The following is a 22,593-nucleotide window of genomic DNA, read 5'->3' as shown; positions in this document are numbered from 1 at the left end:
TCATTCCTATCGCAGCCAACTCATTTAGAATCCTTTGAAAAGCATTTAGATGCTTGGACATAGAAGACCTATCTTGATATTTTAACGATTCAAGCTTCCTATATATAAATGCTCTGTTTTGAGTATTGTTCTTCTCATACAACTCACTCAAAATAGTCCACACTTTATGAGCATTAACTTCAGTAGCCACATGCTGATACACACTATTGTCAACCCATTGCCTGATTTTACCAACTACCTTTCTGTTCAGCTTCTTCCAATCTGCATATGTCATAGCCTCTGGTTTGCCTTTATCACCCAAAATAGTGTATTCATAATCATAATTACACAATAAGTCCTCCATTCGTGACTTCCAGATTGTGTAATTGGTAGCTGTGAGTTTGATCAGCGTTCCATTACTACTCAAGGATTCTTCCATTTGAATTATACAAGAATCACCACCAAACGAACTCAGCTCTGATACCACTTGTTGGAGAAATCGAATAATAGCACATGTTTAGCAATTCAGAAATAGACAAGCTAAAACAAGGCCTAACAATTCTTTTTCCCTTTTGTGTAATCAAATAGGCAGCCAAAACAATTGAGCATCAAACAATCAAACAATCAAAGAAACAAAGAGCAGGACACCAAGATTTTACGTGGAAAACCCAAATTAGGTAAAAAACCACGGGACACTTCGGCCACTTAAATCATCCACTATATCAAATGGGTATACAATGTAGTTCAATACAATCCTAGAGGTAATCTAACAAAAGTTATCAATTGACCTCATCCTATTTGTCATTCACATACATTATCATCATCACTAAAGATGGCTAACCAAATGGAGAAGAGATAAAGGAAATCAAAAGAAGAACCTGCTGCTTCAATGGAGGAATTGCCGCTTCAATGGAGGAAGAACTACTGGAAGAGGGAGAGAGAAAAAAACACCTAAAACTGCTGTGTTTTTTTTCCCTTAATTAAATATGTCCTAATTGGCTTTATTAATTTGTTAGGCTCAGCTGCCAAATGAGCTGACCCAACAACTTTTTCATGCTCTAACATCCACTTTTTGTAAATGTTCACCATTTCATCGTCGGTTCTGGATTTTGATTGGTGATTGTAATCATTCCGCCATCATGAGGCTAAGGGTGGCCGAGAAGAGGAGAAGAATGGTGGTGGCGGCCGGAGTATTCATGTTTACTTAATGGTGTGGTGTGAGTCTCAAGGATGAAATGAGATTATTTTATAGATGAATTATACACCATTCGATTAAGTTATCATGTGATTAAATTTTCTATTTAAAGTAGATTTTACAGCAATTTTTTTATTTATAATGATCACACTAACATAGAATAATAAATGTGATGGAAATGGACAAATTTTTATTTATTATTTAATTTATTTTTAATACTTACATTTATTTAATTTATTTTTAATATTTAAATTTATTAAATTTATTTTGATTTTATTTTTTTTATATTTATTTATTGTGATTATTATTAATTGAACATGCATAAATAAAAAATATATGAAAGGAAAATCAAAACAAGAACGTATACAAAGAACTTCTAGTAATGTAAAAAAATTATGAAGTGTTCTTGATAGTACTATCAAATACTACAACTTATTAACTCAAGTAAATAATCATTAATTATATATGATGATGATTTTTCACTATTATTTTGACCATTTGTTTATTGATCAGTTATGAGAAAATAATATTTAGAAATAATTTCACACATGTTTTGATTTGGACAACATGTTCCTAGATCATCACAAAATTGAGTATTAATCATGTCATTATTCATCTTGGATGTGTCTTCCTTTCTATGATTCAATATAATATAAAAAGACTTTATAAAAAAAACACCCTTTGATATAAATAATTTTTTTTTTCTAAATGATACAACTTGTATGCTTTTTGTTATATTTAATATCTTAGAAACACAAATTCAATTTATATGATATCAAATTTGAATTTGTTTGGTTTATATTTGAACTATAACAAAAACATTTGAATGTCTTGATTTCCTCTAAATCTGATTTTTTGTATTTAAGAATTTGTAATGGACTTTTTCAATTGAGGATTTGAGATAGTAATCTATTAATAAGATGTGTTTCCATTTAAAATTGAAATGTCCAGAATTTAATTGGTAATTAGATTGAAACATAAGAGATTTTGTGCTCAACTTGTAAAGATTTATATGTTTTATTTCTACCACCACATTTTGTTGGGTGTGTAAACACATTTAATTCATAGGATATCAAGTTTGAATTTGTCTAGTTTATTATTTGAACTATAGCAAAGCAAAGACATTTGAATGTTTTGATATCTTTTAAATCTGTTTTTTTATTTTTAAGAATTTGAAATGAAATTTTCCAATTAATGTTTTGAGATGGTAATCTATTATGTGCTGCCAATAAAATTGAAAAAAAATCCAGAATTTGATTGATAAGATGAAACATAAGAGATCTTTCAAATTTTAAAAATAGTTATTATTATTAGTTTTTATAATTGTAACTTTATATATAATACAGAAAATTCATATTCACAATTATCATGTGATTATTTCAAAAACAAACATTGACTAATCAAACTATATAGATTTAATTTTAATAAATAATTCATTTTAAATGTTATAGATTTTGATAGAGAATTAAATAATGTTATATATTAGCAAGTATATCTACAAATATTTAAATATATTTTATAAATTAATATTAAAAAATATAAGTAAAACAAATATGATTATTATTTATAAAATAGATGCATGATTCTATTTAATATTTAATGTGCAAGTACGTCAGAATAGTTTACACAATTCGATTAAGTTATCATGTGTTTGAATTTTCTATTTGAGGTAGTTTTTACATTAATTTTTTCTTTATCATGATCACACTAACTTAGAATAATAAAAGTGATTCAAATAGACAACTTTTTGTTTAGTATTTAATTTATTTTTAATATTTAAATTTATTTAATTTATTTTTAATATTTACATTTATTTAATGTATTTTGATTGTATTTTTTATATTTATTTATTGTGATTATTATTTAATTTTGTATGTATAAATAAAAAATAAATTTGGAGAGAAGGAACCAGAATAGGAAAAGAAGAGCAAAAATCAAAACAAGAACGTATCTTTAGAACTTTAAAGTATGTAAACTATGAATTTGAAGAATTGTGAGGTGTTCTCGATACTATCAAACCCTACAACATATTTAAAGAATTTCAATTGAGCACAGTAAAGAATTTTATAAAAAGTAGCACATCATGAGGGTCATCCTCCCTTTTGTATATATATATATATATATGCAACAATATTATAAATTATATATATACTTTAATCTAGTATTCAAATTACATATAAATTATTTAACAAGACTTTATAAGTCCAAGCCTAAAATATAAATTATAATCAATCAATTTATAATGTTTGCTAACATCTTTGAGATTCATTTTATACAACAGCAACTGAAATCGATTTGAATCCAATGTCTTAATAAAAACTATATGTCACTTGATTTCGAGTATATATATGTTTGGGCAGGAAAAAACCATTTTTGGACTTGTCACTTGGAATATGACAATCCTGTTAGAATCTTTAATCTAGATCTTTAATCCTTAAGTATATAATCTTTAATACTCTATGTCGATAAATTGAGATAAACTATAATTGCGGAAACGTACCTGAATCTGGAATGAAGAACGGTTCATTAAGCCGTTCTTCGTTATTCTCTTCTTCTTGATCTTCTATTGATCTTAAATCTTCTTATTCTGGATCTGGACCTAGATCGGAATGTGGATCTTCTTGTTCTGGATCTGGACCTAGATCAGAATGTCTGATGTGGGTGAGATTTAAGTCTTCCAACCCTTTATCAATAGCCTTCTTGAGTGTTCTTGAGAGATGAACATAAAACCTTTTTTTTGTCTGATGAGAGAAACAAATAGGTAGTTTATCTATATGGGTTGGGGACCTAGCCCTAATATACCCATTTATTATTCGGCCCATCAACGTAATAATAAATGATATTTCTGCTTCTACACAAATAATCCCCATATTTATTATAGATGTCTAAATAAGCCCCATAATCTTTATATTTTAATAGATCACTTTAATTGGACTTTAATCTTTATTATGATAACAACTAATATACAATTATAAATAATATATGTACCCAAATATTGGAAATAATTCCAACAATCTCCCACTTGGGTCATATAATATTTCCTTCAATTGTATATTATAACCTTAAGAGCTCAAAATATTGTTATCATTTCCAAATACATCTATATCAATCTCGTCCATCAATTATATCAACATAGGATTAAAGCGATTTTTGTTACATTAATTCGTAACTAAACCCTCAATAGTCACATATGTCAATACAATCAAATGACATAGATTAAACATGGGTGTGTAGTGTAGATTAACATGTAGTGTGATCTTTAACATGTCTAATACCAACTGGTCCTCCTTTATTCCTTATAGAGATCAATATGAATAACTTTATAATCTTGATATCTTTAAAAACTAATTCTTTAATTTCTTTAGAAACTGATTTTTTAATGTGCACATCAATTCCAAATTATATCTATACAAGCATCATAATACAAACTCCCACTAAAAACTGTATATCATCTAAATATGAAATATCTATATGAACAATATATTCATGAAAGACCTCGAATAACAAATATTTAGAGAATTGATCCATAATTTTAGAGTTTGTCCAAATATGCTCAATAAATAAGTAAACATTCTGAATTATTTATTTTCTAAATAGTTTGAATTAGTCAAACTCATATTACTCTTAAAGTAAAAGAACTGCAAATTATTGTCATGTAATAACTGTTGGAATTAAGCTAATTCCATTAATGAATGGAAATAAAATTGTAAATAAATAAAATCAAATAAAATTCACACAAATTCAAACGTGAATTAACGGTGAATTTAATCCAAATTATAATTAAATATTAATTGTTTAATTAATATTTAATGCCTAATTAGAAAATTAAAGCATAATGTTAGGATAAACATTTAGCTTTAATTGGCCTATTGGCTAACGTATGGACTCTTCCATTAGCTAGCATTAGCATTGAATGTCTAACATTGCATTTCTGCAAATCAACGTATAGGCTGATTAACAAATGAATGAGCAATATTTATTGCTAATAAACGTTTGGATGGTTTTATTTACAGGTTTAATTCTCAGCAATATATACCCATTCATTATTCATTTTACACATACTTCATCCTTCATCTTTCTCACTCTAGAATTCCAAAAGCCTTCTTCTTGTTTTGTGAGTGTTCTTCAAGTTCTTCGCTCGATATTTTCTGTTGAAACCCGGTGATAGTTCAGGTACTTTATCAAGCTCGTTGTGTTGTGATTCCGGTGCTGAATCACTGCTAGATTCGTTGTACCCTGGGAGACAGCCATCTGTGATAAGCTCTAGCACACGGGGAGACAGTGGAACTGTTTTAAGGGAAATGTGTCTAACACATGCCTCGAATCAACCATCAAATACGGTGATATTGTTCTTCGTATATCTTATTTATTTTTTATTTATTTGTAACATCGTATGTATATATATTTTTCTGTTATTCAAGACAATATATCTAACAATCTTAAAACAGTTTCATGTGCTAAGTTATTTAGTAGCTTTTTCCGTTGAAAATCTTTGTCTTTGATGTTTCAGATATACGAGTCACGATGTTACAAAAGAGTTGATGACTCATTTCGACAAGTTGAAATTATTCATCTTAATAAGAAGAAAAATCGACTAATAAAGATAAGTCTTTATTATACACGTATAATGTTAATTATTAATATTTTTTCTTGTATTATTAAAAGCTTAATTTTATAAGCTGATATATGTTTGACATATAAATTTTCTCAAGAAAAAAATTGTATATTCAATATACAAATGTTATCTTGAAAATAATTTAGAAAACAATAATTTGTTTTCTTTTTCATTAAAAGTTTGAGAGTTACTAGAATTATTATTATTAATAAATGAAAAGGTAACTAAAAGGTTAACTTATAATTTTCAAAATAAAATAAAATTTGTGGTTATATTTAATAGTAATTAAAATTAATTATAATTAAAACATATGGTTTCAGTTTTAAAATAATTAATTATAATATATATATATACATTCTTAAATTAATTAAGCGTGATGATTAATAAGAATGTGATATGTTGATTATTAACGAAATATAGTCTATTTATATATGTACATATAAATTGTCTTATATATTACCGTTTGATTATGATACTAAGTTATCAATTTTGTTTGACAGAGTTTAAGTCAAAAATAAGAGAAAAATAAGTTTCTCTAAAGAGAAGACAAAAGGTCGTAAACAGTAATACAACAATAAAAGGGTGCATTGGCACAGTGGTTCAAAGTTCAGACGCAAGGGTGTGAAGAGGCGAAAGGTCCCTAGTTCGAATCCCATTTAGCCAATGATTTCTTTGATGGAACCATTCAAATTTTTTTTATAGAAATTATTAGATGAATGGAGCCAATGATTTCTTTCATAAGAAATCTGATGTGTTATAAAATGACACTAGTCATTTATGTTGAAACCATTCCAATTTCTTGTGTAGAAATTATGAGATGAATGGATATAGTCAATAATTTCTATCAAATTTCTTGCTTGATAGAAATCAGACTAGTTAAAATGACTTTAGTCATTGATGTTGAAACCATTCGAATTTCTTGTGTAAAAATTATGAGATGAATGTATAGTCAATAATTTCTTGGTAGAAATCAGACTTTTAAAATGATTCTATCCCATGATGTTGAAGATGAATGAGGTCTTCTTATAAAAAAAAAACGATTTGTCTAAATGACATTAATTATGAATGTTGAAATCATTATAATTTCTTATGTAGAAATTATGAAATAAATTGAGCATAGAAATTTTAATTTCTTAAGATTAAATAAGTTGTTTGTGTTAGAACTTATTCTAATCATACATTGAAAGAGACAATTATGTAAGTCGAAATATTTTCACAAGAATTATCTCGGTGAGAATGATCCACCTAGATTTGTTTTGAGCATTGTCGCTTCACGTGGATTATCGTTCATAACACGATAATGTAATTACTTCAATTAAGACATGAGGTACGTTTGTAGTTATATTTTATTTCATTATATATCATGCATATTAGCTAATAATATGATGATTCATGTTCATTCATAATAAGTATGATTATCTAAAAATTTATATACATATATAAATAAAGATTTATTTTTAATCTATTTTATTTTAATAGATAATTTTGAATTTTGTCACAAAACTATGTATTTTTTGATTGACAAATATTTATTATAGAATGTTAAAGGTCATCTAATTAATTAAGAAACAAATAATTGATGACATGAATACTTATAATTAGTTAGTTTTATATTTGATTAAAGTTAAACGGTCAACATTCTAATGAATTATTATGTATTTTATAAATGTATTTTTATATATATGAAAGTTTATATATATTTGTTTAAATAATATATGACATATTATTTATTTGATTATGTTTCTAAGTTATTGACTATATATATATATTTGTTTTTGTCGTGGTGACTAAAATTAAAGAAACAATAATATATAATATCATATATATGGATATATTAAATTTGGTATAATATAATATATTTGATATACATTGTTTAATTGTATCATAAAGACTTACTTAATTTGATAATTTTGAAATCAAATAATTACAAGGAAAGTCTTGTTTGATTTGAGAATAATGTGGCAAACGTGCCGATATTGCGGGATGCAAACGTGCAACCGAAAATAAATGTTTAAGCGGCTTCGGCCAAAGATGCTTGAAACATTATGATTTCTTTTGTAGAAATCATGTGATATGGTGAATATTTATTTGATTAAATATTCTAATTTCTTTTATAGAAATTAAGTGTTGAAATAAATATTTTATTTGATTAAATATTTTAATTTCTTATGTAGAGATTATGTGAAGAATGATTTATATATGAATAAACATTCTAATCACTTGTATAGAAATTATATTTTATTCAATTAAATATTTATGATATAGTTATCTTATTCATTGTATGATAAGTATAACAAAAAATTTTTGTAAAAGAATTGTGTGACAATTTCTTGATTTGAAAATCATTGATTTAAATCATATAAGTGTGCGATTTAAAAAAAAGGGTACCAACACGAATGTGGGGGCAAATATTTTTATTGATTATAACACAAAAATAATTGTGTATATTATGATAAATATAAAGATAATTTATTGTTAGAGAAATATTTTCTCTATAAAAGATAAAGTTGCGCAACTTTATAAAAAGAAATAAAATAACAAGAAAATGTCTTGTTTATATTTGTTGAATTGGTATTCAAATCGATATTTTAGATTTGAGGATTTTGAAATCAAGAAATGTGTCATAGTTTGACATTATTTTCATAAAATTTTGAAGAACCAATGTCTTCAAAAGGATTTTATGAAATAAATGAAAAAGAAAGTTTATAAAGTCTTGATATGACTTATAACAAATTTTATAATAATGATATGAAAATTTGATCATACTTTTATTAAAAAGTGGATGTGACAATTATATATATCATGAAGATAATGAAAATTATTTCATTACGTGTCTTTTGTACAATATTTTTATCGTTGAAAATTACGATAAAAATGATTAAATCCATAAAGGATATTAATTGCACTAAACGAAATATCATGTTATTATCAAATGATATATTGATATTATTAAATGAATGACTTTACGTCTTAAAATGAATATGTTTACACTTAGAAGTGCAATCTACGTATGGAAATCTTCTAAGAAACTTATGATGGATAGATTACATGTTATAATATATATTTTTGACTTATGTCGGAAAAAAAAAAAATATTTTTATGTAAAATATATAATCGTTTACACGAAGGCAGAATAGTTCAAAGACATTTTGTCTCCTAGTTAGCCAAGTAAACAATATTTTCATAAAAAATTAAATGATAAGCATGTACGGATGATTATGCTTCTTATTAGAAGATGTTCCAAGGTTAACTAAGAATGTACCAACATAAATTTTTAATTATTGTGATAGTAATTAGAAATTGGACAAGCTTAGAGTCAGTGACAAGTCTAGACATACACGTCTTAGACATAATGTCATTAGACTATACTCTCTAATGAAGTTATCAAATTTGACTATGTAAGTAAAAGATAACATTGTGGATCCACTAATCAGATTATTGAATAGAGAGATAATTTGAAGTCTTTTGAGACATTAGCCTACTATAAGTTGGTATGAAGGAAAACCCAACCTATGCAGACTGAAGATCCCAAGAACTAGGTTCAATGGGATAACCTAATTGTACTGACTTGGAAAGTTATTGTTGAGGATTAATCCTATAACGAAACAATAATATTTTGACGAGGATAAGTATATCGCTTTTAATGATTCTTTGTGAGCAAAAAGATCACCTATGTGAGGGAGAAGTGGGGCCGCTTCGAAAGAATTGCACGGCTCAATTCTAGACCCTCTCACAGAACCAGGCGCGTGTTCCATGGCCAAAATGGTCACAACCATGAGAGCTTGACATGTATCAGGGAGAATTCTATGTGAAAGTGTGTAATCGTTTACACAAATGGCAGAATAGTTGAAGGACATCGAGTCTACTAATCGGCTAGTAAAGTTATATACTTTCATAAGGGAAGGTTCAAAGGGTTACACTTACCTATCCTATGTAGAATTCAACTGTTGAACCTTTCACCGGGTTAATCTTTCAATTTCCATTAATGTGGGGGATTGTTGGAATTAAGCTAATTCCATTAATGAATGGAAATAAAATTATAAATAAATAAAATCAAATAAAATTCACACAAATTCAAACGTGAATTAACAGTGAATTTAATCCAAATTATAATTAAATATTAATTGTTTAATTAATATTTAATGCCTAATTAGAAAATTGAAGCATAATGTTAGGATAAACATTTAGCTTTAATTGGCCTATTGGCTAACGTATGGACTCTTCAATTAGCTAGCATTAGCATTGAATGTCTAACATTGCATTTCGGCAAATCAACGTATAGGCTGATTAACAAATGAATGAGCAATATTTATTGCTAATAAACGTTTGGATGGTTTTATTTACAAGTTTAATTCTCAGCAATATATACCCATTCATTATTCATTTTACACATACTTCATCCTTCATCTTTCTCACTCTAGAATTCCAAAAGCCTTCTTCTTGTTTTGTGAGTGTTCTTCAAGTTCTTCGCTCGATATTTTCTGTTGAAACCCGGTGATAGTTCAGGTACTTTATCAAGCTTGTTGTGTAGTGATTCCGGTGCTGAATCACTGCTAGAGTCGTTGTACCCTGGGAGACAGCCATCTGTGATAAGCTCTAGCACACGGGGAGACGGTGGAACTATTTTAAGGGAAATGTGTCTAACACATGCCCCGAATCAACCATCAAATACGGTGATATTGTTCTTCGTATATCTTATTTTATTTTTTATTTATTTGTAACATCGTATGTATATATATTTTTCTGTTATTCAAGACAATATATCTAACAATAACTTTAGTGGTTTTTCTATATCATCCATAATTTGCAACATCATGACAAAACTTTGCAGTCAGATTCTTTAATTGGATGCCACAAAACACCTAATAAATTATGTCATCATGTCGAAATAATTCTAGTATCTACTTAACACTCTTACAAGAATTAATTCTTTAAACTAATAATTAAACTAAAAGTATGTGGCACGAATTTCCGACAGTTTTGGTATCTAAAAAAAAATCGAATCAAAATACCAAATGATCTCTATCCGATTCGATTTCACTATATGAGTATGTAATGTTTTGTTCCTAAAATATCACATTAGTTGTTTGGTTGCTTTCTTAATGATCCAAACCAGGATCCTTCAAGTATTTGTCCAACATCATAAATGTACTTAATTTCTTGATTCATATAATCTAGAACATACATTAAACTCTTGTTTAAGGAGTATTATGTATATATTTATTTTCAAGGCTAATCTTGAAGTACTTATGAGACTACATTTGTCTGTAGATCTTTCAAAATATCCAATAGTTAACATCTAGAAATTCTTTAGTCTAGTTTATTTTCTTTAAACCTATAAGGTCCGACCTTAACTAGACAACTCCAAAAGAATTCACTAGTTGTTTTAGTTGAATCTTTATTCCATTTATAAGTTGTAATTCTTAACTCTTCCTTCCAAATGAATCAATTACATTCCATAAATGTTTGTTTCCAAATAAAAAAGTATATAAAGTAGTTCTTTATTTCTTCATCTTTAATATGAATTGTCAATGCCCACGCCGATGTTTCTTTCACCATCAATTGACTTTTGACAATTAACTCAACTGCACATCAACACATTTACTTTAGTAATACTGAAGTTACCATCAAATGTGTATGAGTATTGAAGTTAAATTAATCTTAGAACAAACAAAACAAACTATAATATGTATTCTTTTATGCACCACTTTCTTTAGTAATTTTCTTTTAGGTGCAATGTCTGCAATTCTTACAACTTCATTTCTTTATTATGTATTAAGGTAATTGTTAAGTGAACACTATTTATGTTATTTTTGTTTCAATCTTTTATTTTTCTTACACACAATTGATGTGAGTTCATATAGAGACTATATCTCCCTTTAGACAACTACAATTCACATCAATTAACTTAAGTGTAAATAAGAAAATTCAAATTAGATGCTACATTATTGTAACTCTGACTTAAATGCATTACTTTTGAAACAAAATAAAACATATATTATTTATGAAATCTTTATTCTAATAATACCCTTAGCAATTTTAATCCTTTTAAATATAATTCTTAAAAATACAACAAATTCTAAATATGTCTTAAAAATTATATCATATAAAATGAACTTAAGATGTTGACAAGAAAATAATTCGTATAAGCATAAGTGTTAACTTGATTAGATAACAATATAAATGAACAACCATGCTCACAAAATTTTAATAATCACATAAATTCAAAATAATGGTACGCGTCTCATCATAAGATATCAAACGCAACATTAATATTTAATCTTTGGACATTAAATATTAACTTGCAAACGATACTCTTTTGTAGTAATCAAATATTAACAATAAGTCCTGTCAAACAAATTGTTATCTTTGGATATTCCAATTATTCACATGGACTACCGAGTAATTGTTACATATTTATTACCACATGTGCATAATGTTATTCTGACCAATTATTTATCTTCCTTTGGGCCGATTAAATAACCGCATGAAATACATACACACTACCTTCTTAATTTATAAAACATATTAACCTTCACAAGAGAGTCTACTTTGGTAGGATGTTGCTTCAATTAATTGATTTAATAAATTAATAACTTATGTACATACTTTAAGTGTGTAACTCGACCAATTATTAAACTTCCTTTTGTCCGATTAATAATCGCATAGTTACAAACACAACCGTCTTAATCTTATATAACAAATATGTTCTATAAATTAATAATTTGTACATTATTTAAATTTGCAATCCGACCAATTATTAACCTTCCTTTGGGCCGATTAACAACCGCATAATAACAAATTTAAGTGAGCCTAAATTTGTACCAAATTTTGAATGTGTTATTAATGCCGAAAATCCGAATGTTGTTTTATGTATCAAAATTGCATAAATTCCATATGTGTTACACAAAACAAATAATTGTGATTTACTAATCACTCAATTATTTCTTAATATCAATCAACACAATATATACATAAAGACCGAAATATGTATATATATTTGAATGTGTAATATAACATGATTGATTATTCATCCAAAGATAATAATAATAATAATAAATAATTAAATAATCAATTACACAGATTACCTAAAATTCTAAATTTATCAATTATTAGGTTAATTGGTTTCCTTAATTCTTGATAAATAACTTAATTCTTGATAAATAAGTTATTGATATTTATTTATTCTTTAATTGTAAATTATTATTATTAATAAAATAATAATCTCTTTATTTTCTTTCTCTTTATTCATGTCTTTACTTAATTTCTGAATATTTATATAAATTAATTTTTTCTTCATTTATGAATATATTCCATACAGTAATTAAGTCATAAATTAAATGGATGTATTCATCCGTTTTTATACTAATTCATTAAATATATTACAAACTTTCAATATTTATAAAATATTATAAACATGATAAGTAACTATTTTTCTTTAATTAATTCTCAAATCATAACCTATATCATAGTAGGTATATATAAAATTCTAGAATTTCATTCTATATCACTACAACAAAAATGACTTTCGGCGACGCTTAAAAAGACTTCTGCCAACCTTTAAAAGCGTCGCCAAAAAAATTACCGACACTTATTCTTGCGTCGCCAGAAGTAGGGTGGGCGCAAGTTTTATTTAAGCGTCGGTACAAGCGTTGCCGAAAGGCGAAAGTTTTAATGACGCTTATTTAAGCGTTGGCAAAATTAAAAAACGTTGCTAAAAGTCTATTTTATTTTTAAACTATTTTTTTAAAATTTGTATGTTACTCTCAAGTACCTAATGAACATAACCCTAAACCCTTAAAGTGAACCCATATTCCAGCACATTATAACCTTAAAAACATTTCAGAAACTAATGAATTCTCTCATATTTTATATACCAAAAAACTTCTTCTTTTTCTCCGATGTGGGATAAATGTCATATTAACACTTCAAAAACTAATGAACTCTCTCATATTTTACTTTTTAATATAATTAAATTTAAATAATAATTAAATAAAAGACATATATAAAAAGTTTAAAAATTATGTTATATAAAAAATTTTAATTAAATTTTAATATTAACAAAATTTTAAGTCAAATTTAATTTAAAAAAAATTAAAATAAAATATTTACAAAATTTAAAAATAAAACATAAAAATTATTAAAATTTAGAATATTTAGAATATTTAAATTATAAGGTTTTAACAAAGTTATAAAGTTGGTATATAAAAAAAATAAAAGTGGTGGTATAGATATAAAGGTTGACAAAAGTTTTTTTCTTTTAATTTTACCCACGCTTAATATGGGTTGGCATATAAGGGTCGCTGGAAGTATGTTTTGTTGTAGTGTATTTACTTTATTCTTAACTGTATATAAATGTATTAATACATTAACAATTATTTCAGGAATAAATATTACTTCAATCTTTAACTAATTTAAATAATATTATTATTATTTTAATTCCTTAAATTAATTATAATAATTAACTATCATTCTAAAACCAAATTCCTTAATTCCTTACATAATTATATAATTGGAATGATAATAAATTATTATTCTAAAATTCAAATTTCCTAATTATTATTAAATTCATACTCAATATATATATATATATATATATATATATATATATATATATATATATATATATATATATATATATATATATATATATATAACCGAAATATATATAATATATTAATTAATATCTCCTTAATTATCTAATTAATAATAAAAAGATATTAATTTGATAATTCTTTAAAAATGTTTCAACTTCTTTACCATAAATTCTCTCGATGTATAATTAATTAATTCCTTAATTAATAATAATTAATTATTATTCTAAAATTTGAATTCTTTAATTAATTATAATTGCTTAACTATATAATTAATTATAATTCTCTCATTAATCTATAAATTATTAATTATAAATAGATTATATATAAAGGTTTTCGTTTAATCCATATCCATGTTAATGTTATTGAGTAATATAAAAAACCGTATACATTTATATTACCTCATTAATTAGGTAACTATATTCTTAGTATTTGACTATTCAATGCATATATAACTAAAATCTTTGAATGGTAAAATATATACATTATATATATAATGTGTAATGTATATATAACATATAATTTAATAAAGGTGGTTTCTAAACTGTTCATCTTCCTCGTGCTTTAACAAATATTCTTTAACAAATCTTTTTCAATATTTGATATCTTTCTTTATAACATATGCAATAGTTCTTTATTTTAACTTTATTATCTTTCAAATTAATTAGATATTTATATATTATATCTAATTAGAGAATATGAACCATTCTTTAATCATAATTCTCTAAACAAAATATGTTCATCAGAATGAATATCTAAAATTATTTAGATACTTGATGTCTTTTCTTTATTTTAATCTAATCCAAAAATTTAGATCAATATATACATCAAACATTATTATTACTATTCATTAATTCATTCTATCATTATATGTTCTAGCTAAATTAGATCAAGAATATATATATATATATATATATATATATATATATATATAAACTGCTCATATTCAATAACAATTTTCTTATAAACTTAAATCTCAATAGATCGACAGAGAGGGCTCTGATACCACTTGTTAGAATCTTTAATATATATCTTTAATCCTTAAGTCTATAATCTTTAATACTCTATGTCGATAAATTGAGATAAACTATAATTGCGGAAACGTACCTGAATCTGGAATGAAGAACGGTTCATTAAGCCGTTCTTCGTTATTCTCTTCTTCTTGATCTTCTATTGATCTTGGATCTTCTCTTGATCTTGGATCTTCTTATTCTGGATCTGGACCTAGATCGGAATGTGGATCTTCTTGTTCTGGATCTGGACCTAGATCGGAATGTCTGATGTGGGTGGGGTTTAAGTCTTCCAACCCTTTATCAATAGCCTTCTTGAGTGTTCTTGAGAGATAAACATAAAACCTTTTTTTTTGTCTGATGAGAGAAACAAATAGGTAGGTTATCTATATGGGTTGGGGACCTAGCCCTAATATACCCATTTATTATTCGGCCCATCAACGTAATAATAAATGATATTTCTACTTCTACACAAATAATCCATATATTTATTATAGATGTCTAAATAAGCCCCATAATCTTTATACTTTAATAGATCACTTTAATTGGGCTTTAATCTTTATTATGATAACAACTAATATACAATTATAAATAATATATGTACCCAAATATTGGAAATAATTCAAACAAATCCATCTCTAATTGTACATTTGATTTTGGTAATGTGAATCGCTACTCAATTATCACACTATAAATGTAATAGGTATTTGCAGTTTTTGTTTCAAATCTGTATTGAAATATGAAATCTAAACAAGTTCACAAATAAAAGATGCAAGATTGTGGTACTATGGTCTACTTCTTTGTTTCCCATGATATGACTGAATCTCCTATTTTTATACAGAAGCTCGTCAAAGATATGCGGCTATATAAGGAATGAGACTAGTTGGCACCTGAAAAACATTTAATAATTTTATTAGTTTTATAATGATAGAAAAGACCCAACGAAGAGTTACTTTTCAGGTATTTTCATATCCTTAACACTGACTTACAATGTAGAAAATTAGGTCGATGCATATATTGTCTTAATTGTTTAACATTAAACGCAATATCAGGTCTTGTAATATTAAAATATCTCAATCTTTCAAATAATCTTATGTATTTTTCAGGATATTTCAGAATATCATATTCATGTTTCTTCAAGTTAATACCTTTCAACATCGACATTTTTTTCGGGTTTATCATTTATGAACTATGTTTCATTAAGAATGTTCAACAGGTAAATATGTATTTGCGTTGATTAACACAAATTTAGCAATGGATTCACTGATTTCCAATCAAAAAGAACTTAGCATCTTCAAGGATCTTTGATTGAAATTTTTTAACAATTCCAAATTCAGACAAGTCATTACCATAAATTAACATTTATCAACATAAACAACTAAAACAATAATGAAATTTCTTTTGCATAGAGTAAACAAACAATGGACATGATGATTAAAAAAAAACATATGAAATGAGCTTATTTGTAAATTCAACATTCCATCCACTGTCTAGAAGATTATTTAAGTTCATATATAATCAATTTACACATTTTCCTTTTTCAGCTTTATCATATCCGTCATGAAAATATTTTCATTTAAAAACAATTTAGAAATATCTACTTGATGTAAATGGGAACTATTTGCAGCAACTATGTCTAAACCAAGTCTAATTGTGATAATCTTTGCATCTCGTACACAACTGTCTTTATAATCTATCCCATTTGTTTGATTAATTAATTTGGAACAAGTGTTGTTTTTAACTTGTCTATTGTACCACCAAATTTAATTTTAGTCTTAAAATCCACCTACATCCTATTGTTTTCTCTCGTTTTGGAAGATCGATCAACAATTTTCCAAGTTTGATTACCCTCAAGTTTTCAATTTCTTGTTTCATCACTTTGTTCTAGTCATCATTATTGAAACTTCTTTGTATGTATTAGGCTCACAAATCTTATATTTTAAAAATATTTCTTTTGGTTTGTGTTATTTGGACTAAATTTAACTGTTTTGGAAATCTAATGACATTGATTAATACTCATTATAGTCTTTTGTCCAATAGGGTTTTCTCAAATCCTTCCACCTTTTTTAAGGATCTTTAATATTATCATCAGACACATTAATTCAGTAAATAATCATTAGTTATATATGATCATTATTTTCCACTATTATTTTGACACTTTGTTTATTTATCTGTTTGTGAACAAAAAATATTTAGAAGTAATTTCAGAAATATTTTGATTTGGACAACATGATCCTATATTATCACAAAACTGAGTATTATTCTTGAATGTTTCTTGTTTTTATGATTCAATTTATTAAAAAAAAAATTACATCCCTTCATATAAATATTTTGTTTATTTCTAAGTCATACAACTTGTATGCTTTTTGTCCTATTTAATATCTTAGAAACACTGATTTAATTTCTCTAATATAAAGCTGTAATTTTGTCTAGTTTATTAACAAAGGCATCTGAATGTCTTAATATCCTCCAAATCTGATTTTTTTTTTTTGTTTCTAAGAATTTAAAATGGAGTTTTCCAATTAAGGATTTGAGATGATAATCTATTAAATGTGTTTCCAATAAAATTGAAAAGTCCAGAATTTAATTGGTAATTAGATTGAAACATAAGAGATATTCCAATTTGTAAAAGATTTTTATGTTTTATTTTTACCACCCCTTTTGTTGAGTGTGTAAACACAAATTTATTTCATAGGATATAAAATTTGAATTTGTCTAATTTATTATTTGAACAATAGCTAAGTGTTTAAGACATTTGAATGCCTTGATATCTTCCAAATTAGGTTTTTTTTTTATATTTAAGAATTTCATATAGACCTTTTCAATTAAAGATTTAAGATGATAATCTATTAATAAGATTTGTTGCCAATATAATTGAAAAAGTTCAGAATTTAATTGATAAATTAGATTGAAATATAAGAGAGGTTGCAACTTGTAAAATTATCTATTTTTCTTTCTAACACCATATATTGTTAGAGTTTGTAAGAACAAGATTTTTATGAAGAATTCTCAATTATTTAAAAAAACATTGCATCTAGAATTAGTAAATTCAGTTCCATTATCGGTTCTAAAAGTTTTTATCTCTAGAATCATATTGTGTTCCGAACATTTTAGAGAATTCAATAAGTTTGTCACAAACTAATTATTTGCTTTCAATTAAAAAAAATTCTAAGTATATATATCTTTTAAAATCATTGACTAATGTGAGCTAAAATTGATAGTTAATGAAAGATTTTTATCTATAAAGATCTCAAATATCATAATTAACTAATTCAAAAGATTTATAATTATGCTATTTTAAATGACAACCTATGCATTTTTGCTTTATTACACACCTCACAATTTTGAAATAAATGTTGAATTACAATATAAGAATGATGACCAAATTTAGCATGAAAAACTTTTGAATTCATAATAGTTGCACAAACTAAATTTTGAGTTTTATTAAAATTGTCTTATTCTTTATTACAAAAAAAAAACCTATAAGCAATTTGAAATATAACCAACACCTAGAATTTAATATATAATAAAAATATATTTTTGAGTTTTAAAATTTAAACTAAATTATATTTAAACTCTAGTACACAAAAAAACAAAAAATTCATTTTTAGTAATAATTGTCTAATTAACTTGCACTTTTATTTTGTTTGAAAGATAAACAAAATTTGGATTCTTTTAATAAATAAATAATAATTTAGATTGTTAGACGAATTATTCTCTTTCTCATACGTGTTTTTAAAAATTGTGAAGAAACATTAGTGCAATCCTTATTTTAATTTCAATATTCATACCATAACCACACCATATGTTAGTAGTAAAAAACTTTCAATATTATTTTTTAAAATTTTACTTTATTCAAAAGAATAGTATAAAGAATATAACTTATTAAACTATTCTCTTATTAAATTCGTTGCCTTTTCTTAAATTATAGTATTTATCTATAAATATATTTTTTAAAAATTATTATTATTAATTTTTATGATTTTAACTATTAGATAGAAGAGAAAATTCATATTCACGTACAGTATAATAATTTGGAATCTCAATATACCTGAACCATTTAAAAAAAAATATTTGACTAATCAAAGTATGAAAAGTGATCATTTATAGATTTAATTTTACTAAATTCATTGTTTATTTTAAATGTTATATAGAGAATTAAATAATATTTCATATTAGTAAGTATTTATCTACAAATATTTAAATATATTTTAAAATGAATATTAAAAATAATATAACTAAAGCAAACATTATTATTACTTAAAAAATAGATGCATGATTCTATTTAATTAATTTGAACCGAAATCTGAACAAAATATTTTTTTTTAAATAACGACGGACGGTTAAATTATCGTTGTTATTTCTTTCACTGTTCCAATTTTTTGGTTCATTGCCCTTTTTCTGTTTGTATATCAAATAAAAGATTAATTTATGCTATTTATTTTCTTAAAAAAAAATAAGTTTTTTGATGTCCGATTAATGATGGCAAGAGGATCTGGTGAAGAATATTGTTCACTTAGTAATGTCAATTAAGCACTAAATGTTGTTGTCTTGATTTCATAGGATAATAAACCTAGAAATCATGTTTAGGATTGAGAATAAGCTTACGAGATCTTAATATTTGTATTTGAATTTGAGAATCATATCTGAAATGATGAATTTATACATAGAAAATGATAGATGATGATATGATTGATTTTGGAAAATCGCAATATTATCCAATAAACTTTGATCTTCAATTCATTCACCATACAATATTATATACAATAACGATTTGCATTAATTTGAAGGTAGGCTATGTTTCTTCAAAACAAAAAAGCAAAAAATTCTGTAAAGAAGGAAAAATCAGGTAAAAAAAGAATATATAATAATTTTTTTTTCTAAGTAATTTTATATATTTCTCATATTATATATATATAATATATATATATATATATATATATTATAAATAATTTAATATGATCTTATAATAGTTTTTTATATTCTATATAAAAAAACAATTCACACTAATTATATAAAATAAGAGAAATGATTAAGTGAGGGAATTTGGTGAGGGAATGACTTTACATAATCTTATTCGCTGAAAAAATCAAATAATTTCTCTATTTTCTCTCTTTCCTCTCACTTTTACATTTTCCAACGAATGAAGGTGATGTCAAGTCATTCCCTTATCGAATTCCCTCATCAAATTCTCTCTCTATCACTCTTAATAAAATAATTATTATCATATTAATAATTTTTATATTTATAAATGTATAATAATATTAAATAATATATATATATATATATAATCACTAAACATATGGGGAAATTATTGATATTATTATTGTTTAAAATCAAATTAAAATATAATATAATTATATTATTTAATATATATAATCTCTTGACATTTTATTTTACAGTATATAAAAATAATTTTATTTTATTATAATGTGTTTGGTTTATTTTTTTTTTTAAAATAGACTTAATAAATAGAGTATAATATGTTATCAAATTTATCTCAAATAAAAAAAAATTCTCTTACATTCCCACTTTATTCTAACTTCAATATATACTTATGTTAATTCTATGTTTTGTAACTAAATTTAATTAGTAGCATTGCTGGTTTATATGAATGTTAGATTTAAAAAATTTTTATAATAAATATCATTATTTTTTATTTTTGTGTAACGTTGATGTAGTAATCATATTAAATTAATTGTTTTTGTTGAAGTTATTATATTATTAGATATTAAAAGTATAATTCCTACTTAAATTAATTGTTTTTGTTGAAGTTATTATATTATTAGATATTAAAAGTATAATTTCTACCGAAATTAAAATATACTGAAATCAAGATAAGTAAATGTATGAATTTTTTTATACCGAAACTTTCGGTAATGTTTAAGGTATAATTAAATAATTAAAGTATACCGTACCGACCCACCCTAACAAAAACCACTAACTTATAAATTATAAACTCACTAATAATAACTTTTTCCTCTTTATTTTTATTTTCACCATATATATATATATATATATATTATAATTTCTTTCTCATTAATATATATATTTTGAAAAATATTGAAAAAAATAAATATGTGGGATGAATAATCAAGTGAATCGATTTTTCTAACACTTTTCTTATCAATATTTTTAATCCCGATTATTTCTCAATATTATATATATTCTTTTGTCATAATTAATTTTATATAAATATATTTTATCTCATACCATTAATATTTATAAAGTTTAATATTATATTTTACATAAAATAATTAATATTGTTGACTACTTTCTTCAAATTTCTCAAATCCTTTTTTAATTGCTCAAATCCTTAAACCCAAAAATGTGTTAGAATATAGAAGAAATCTTATTGAAGGATATATATTGAGTTACATATCTATGTCATAATAGACATTATATTAGACTTATAAGAAACTAATATAATATAATAATATATTTAATATTGATATTATCACAATTTATCATATTATGATACTATCTTATATATATATATATATATATATTATATTTATATTATAACATCCCTCCTCAAACTTAAGATGGAAAGGACTTGAACAAATTGAGGTTGAACCTGAGATGTTTGATGATGTATTTTTCAAGCTTCAGAAACTCGTGAGCTTCAATCAGTTACATGATATCAGTGAATTGATTGATAAACCAACAAAGATGTAAAATTTCATGTCATTGAATGCTATGGTGAAACAACAATCGAATGACCTCCGAACTTACTCGTGAGTCTCAAATTCTCTCCAACAACGGGATGACAATGTATTGCATAAAAAAATCAACGAATAAGGTAGAATCATATGTGCATAGAATATTGGGATAAAACACTACCCGAAAAGAAATCCATCATAATGAAAATATGGTAGTATGTTGACTAGATAAACATTAAAGAAATACATATGATTAGATTAAGACCAATAAAAATTATGAGAATTGATTACTAGAATAAAACAATAACTAAAAACAAAACTCAGAATAAAACAACAACTAAAACAATAATGAAATTTGTTTTGCATAGAGTAAACAAACAATGAGCTTGATGATTAAGAAAAAACATATGAAATGAGCTTATTTTTAAATTCAACATTCCATCCATTGTCTTGAAGATTATTTAAGTTCATATAGAATCAATTTACACATTTTCCTTTTTTCAGCTTTATCATATTTATCAAGAGAAATCATGAAAAT

Source organism: Impatiens glandulifera, chromosome 1 (assembly GCF_907164915.1).
Source record: "Impatiens glandulifera chromosome 1, dImpGla2.1, whole genome shotgun sequence".
In the NCBI taxonomy this organism is placed as follows: Eukaryota; Viridiplantae; Streptophyta; class Magnoliopsida; order Ericales; family Balsaminaceae; genus Impatiens; species Impatiens glandulifera.
The sequence above is the reverse complement of the archived record's forward strand: the minus strand, read 5'-3'. Positions refer to the sequence as shown.